Genomic DNA, 5,000 nt, shown 5'->3' with positions numbered 1-5,000 from the left:
TCTGCTAATTCGCCGCCTTACATCATCATTTAAGATCTCCACACCTTACTTACACTGAACAGTACGAAATGAAATGTGTTTCAGCTTTGATTAACTTCATTTTACATTTTGTGTCCAATCTCGAAATTTTTGCATACTGAGAGTTGATTGTCACCTTGATCCGGTACTAAGCAGCTGTTATGTTATTATTGGGACGTATGTGTTTTTATGTAATGCTTAAACCAAAAACTTCTATAACGCTTCGTGTAAAATTTAAAATAATCTCGAAACAAATTAAAATAAACACGTCTTAGACATAAATGATACCAAAACTATTTGAATAGATATTTCGGTAAAGCATAATACATTGTTTATTTTGTGATTTACTGAAATTTTCGTCGATTCGTCATAAATCTGAATTTATATATTAACATTAGTTTTAGGCGTACAATGTTTCGTTTATTTATGGAACACGAAAGTCAGCTTCAAACCACCGAAGCTTCTGTCAAGCTACAAGACCTAGCATTTCATGGGATACCGAAAAAGGGAGGTAAACGAAAATCATGTAAGAGTTTTGTACTTCAAACTTATATACGCGTAAGTGTTCAGTCCGGCAAGAGGATTGGGATCCAGTTGTTACTACCGGACGAAATGCCACAAAGCATTTTGCCCTGCATGCTAACGGCTCTGCCAACTCGTAACCTTAAATGATAGTAGTAGTAGTAGTAGTAGTAGTAGTAGTAGTAGTAGTAGTAGTAGTAATAATAATAATAATAATAATGATAATAATAATAATTTTGACCATTTGAGCGAGATGGGCTACTCGACCAGAAGAAAATTCTAACTGTAGTCCACATGCAAGGTCATGCACTGCTCTCTCACACAATAATAATAATAATAATAATCATAATAATAATAATAATATAATAATAATAATAATAATAATAATGTTTTGGTGCGTGATTTTCGCCGATATATATATATATATATATATATATATATTATATATATATATATAATATATATATATATATATGCCCTATCTATTCACCTCATTTATTTATTTAATCCTCTACTTTATTTGAATGGGTTTAAGGATGATGTCCACTTCAAAAAAAAAAAAATAAATAAAACGCAAGGTAACGGGAACAGAGAAAGAAAGAAAAAAGACATTCTCCCCACCACAGGTTGACAACCGGTGTTAGTGTGTTTACGTCCTTGTAACCTAGTGGTCCAGCAACAGAGTAGAGATAGAAAGCAAAATGAAAGCAAAGAAAGCAAAATGACATTCAGTGATGACCAAACCGCACCTGTTTTCCTTTTCGTTTTACTTTTTCTTTTTTCTTTTTCTTTTTTTGAAGAGGTCACCGTCCTTAAACCCATTCCAATACAATGGTAAAGGACTAAATAAATAAATAAATGGTAAATAGGAAGGGGGATACCCCCTTCTCTCTTCCTCTACCTATCTGTCTATCTCTCTGACTATCTATCTCTTTATCTATCCATCACTCTCTCTCTCTCTATCTATCTATCTATTTATCTATCTATTTATCTATCACCCTATACACCTACCTATATTTCTATCTATCCATCTCCATTGTCATGGAACCTCACCCTTCCCCCCCAAAAAAAACAATGGTCTCTTTTAAAGAACCCCACCCCACAAAACTTCTGTTTTATATAAATGAACAAGCTGTTTGTACATTCACATAATTTTATGAGAAAGGAACGAAAGCGTTAATAATGAAGAAATAAAAATATTTTTTTTCAAAAATTTTGACTTTTTTCTCAATATGTGTGTGTGTGCGTGTGTGTGTTTCTATCTTTGCTTCTCCCCACCACTGCTTGACAACCGGTGTTAGTGTGTTTACGTCCCTGTAACCTAGTGGTCCAGCAATAGAGCCCGATAAAATGTCCTGATCTTTTTTCGACTAAAACCCTTCAAGGCGGTGCCAAGGCATGGCCGCAGTCAAATGATGACATGATTCTGGTAAAAAGGCAACATTAATTTGCTCAAAAATTATTTTAATTTTGTTTTGAGGTTATTTTAATTTTCTTCGAGATTATTTTAATTTGTACTTAAAAAGGTGTGGAATATTCTTATTTATTCGATAAGAAGATTCCTCTTTTAGCTTTCTTATCAGCATGCGTTTCCACATTATTCACATCCGAATAAGGTAAATTCATCGTACCTTTAACCCTTTAGTGTTCGCATTATTCTGCCAAAATTAAAGCTTTTTCATCCACATTGTTTTGAATTAATCATGCATTATCTTGTAGCTATGAGATTTTGATGAGGTAGCTGTTAATTTTTAAAACAACATTGTAGGGTTGGTGTGAGAGACCAGATCTGACCATTTTGAACATAAAACAGGCAGAATACTTTTGGCCAGATATGGCTGGTTTAAATGCTAAAGGGTTAATCAGGTTAAAAATAACATACACCATTGTATATTTTTTATGAATTTTGGTTTCATGTGAAATGGAAATTTCCATTGTAAAATCGTTCTGATTCTAACGATTGCTCAGAAATGTAAAGATAGAATACCAGCAACTAAAGAAATAGTCCACAATTCAAAATCATGTATACTTACGTTCAAAGTTTCAGGGATGCGATGCGTGTAGTTGATCCGATCCAATATGTTTTCCGAAACAGTTGACTGCCTCACAGTTTCTGCAAGAAGATGCAAAAATCAATAGCTTTATGGATTTGTCTACTTCACATTTTTATCTCTCAATCACATTTATTACCTTATTTCACCGAAAATTTACTTGACATTTTTGAAAACAAAGTGTAAGTTAATAGTGAAAGACATGCTATTTTTGTCCTGTAACAAACAAATGGGAATATGAATAAAATATGTCGTACGTTTAAATGTCAATATATAAAACGGTTTCTCTGATGATTATAATTCAATTTGTAGATAAATGTGACTAAGATATTTTCTATATTCAATTCTACGTAGTCAATAATATTTATTGACCCATTTTAACAAGGGTATTAAAAAGTGACTATATTTATTTATTGGGCGTGAATATTTTACAGATGATAGAAATAACGATGAGATTTATTATTGTTGGCGAGTGACTGATAAGTTTTACTCAAGCAAAACTTCAGAACAAAAGAAGATAATCAAATATTTTTCAGAATGTTTCACTCTAGACATATCGAATTTAAATCCGTAAATATGCAAACTGGTATGAAATGCTCGGCTAACACAGAGCTATGATAATATGGGCATGCCGCTTCTATATGATTCTCCCGTGTGAATTCATGATTTCAACCCCAGAGTAATTTAGTTTAGCGAACATTTGGATTAATGGATAGGGGTGAGTAGCGTTTTAAGATTAGTATTGTATCGTCGTTATTGGTGGTATGCGTCATTAGACACATAGTCAGAAAGCTACGCAGAATAAAGCAGACACCAGCAAGGAAGCTGTCACCAAATATATTTATTTGATGTAGCAGTATTCTTGATTCTGGTTGTGTGGTAAGAAGCTTGCTTCTCAACCACATGGTTCCAGGTTCAGTCCTTCTGCGTGGCACTAAAGCCCTGTGAGTGGATACAGACAGAAAGTGAAAGAAGCCCATCGTATATATATGTGTGTGTGTTTGTGTGTGTGTTTGTGTGAGTGTTTGTATGTGTGTGTGTGTGTGTTTGACAACCGATGTTGGTATGTTTACGTCCCTGTCACTTACCGGTTCGGCAAAAGAGACTGATAGAATAAGTACTAGGCTTACAAAGAATAAGTCCTAGGGTCGATATGTTCGACTAAAGGCGGTGTTCCATCAGGGCCTCAGTCAAATGGTGTGGTAAGTAGCTTGTTTACCAACCACATGGTTCCGGGTTCAGTCCCACTACGTGGCACCTTGGGCAAGTGTCTTCTACTATAGCCTCAGGCCGACCAAAGCCTTGTGACGGAAAATGAAAGAAGCCCGTCGTATATATGTATATATGTGTTTGTGTGTCTATGTTTGTGTGTCTGTGTTTGTCCCCCTAGCATTGCTTGACAACCGATGCTGGTGTGTTTATGTCCTCTTCACTTAGCGGTTCGGCAAAAGAGACCGATAGAATAAGTACTGGGCTTACAAAGAATAAGTCCCGGGATCGAGTTGCTCGATTAAAGGCGGTGCACCAGCATGGCCACAGTCAGATAACTGAAACAAGTAAAGAGAGAAAGAGAGAAAGATATATATATATATATATATATATATATATATATATGGTAGCGTGGTAGTGTGGTAAGAAGTTCGCTTCCCAACCACATGATTACGGATTCAGTCCCATTGTGCGGCACCTTGGACAAGGGTTTTAAACTAAGTGACTTCTACAGTTTCTGTCTACTGGATCTTTGCAAGGCCAACCAGAGCTTTGTGAGTGGATTTAGCAGAATGAGGTTTGTAACCTTTATTTGTGCTTATATATATATAATATATATATATATATATTATATATATGTATGTATATGTATGTATATGTATATATATGTGGGTATGTATGAGTGTGTTTATGTAAGTATGTATGTATGCATGTATGTATGTATGTATGTATATATACATATAGAATGTGTATGTAGATATTTACCTGTCTGTGTGTGTAGATAAGTATATATATATCATTGGATATCATTTATCGAGCTATTAAATCTTAATTTAAGATTACAGATTGAATGAAATCCAAGGTAATAATATTTTTCCAATAGAAAAAATAAAAATTAAACTTCAGCCTAATGAAAGGGAAACAATGTTTCCCTGGCAGAATCGCATGAACGTTTGAAGAAATGCCTCTTTACCACCAGAGTTCAATCCTACTGGAGTCGATAAAATAAAGTAACAGTCGAGTAGTGGTTGATGGAATCAACTAATTCTCTTTCCTAAATATTTAGGCCCGGTGCCCATATTAGAAGCAGATATTATTAGACAACTAACCCAAGAATAATGCTCTTACTTCAGCAGAAATATTTTACTCTTCATCTCCACATCTGCAAGAGTAACAAAGTGTACTGCTATATATGGGTCC

General features: G+C 34.5%; 1 long non-coding RNA gene across 1 annotated transcript in view; it reads right to left on the bottom strand.

The window, feature by feature from the left end:
• Positions 1–5,000, bottom strand: part of LOC115221389 — a 93,911-nt gene that overhangs the window by 86,020 nt on the left and 2,891 nt on the right. The window contains exon 2 of the long non-coding RNA XR_005002856.1: positions 2,574–2,653. This is a non-coding gene — a long non-coding RNA (uncharacterized LOC115221389). The remainder of the gene's footprint in view (positions 1–2,573; positions 2,654–5,000) is intronic.

Source organism: Octopus sinensis, linkage group LG18, assembly GCF_006345805.1.
Source record: "Octopus sinensis linkage group LG18, ASM634580v1, whole genome shotgun sequence".
NCBI lineage: Eukaryota > Metazoa > Mollusca > Cephalopoda > Octopoda > Octopodidae > Octopus > Octopus sinensis.
Note: the sequence above shows the minus strand (reverse complement) of the source record. Positions and strands in the feature narration are given on the sequence as shown.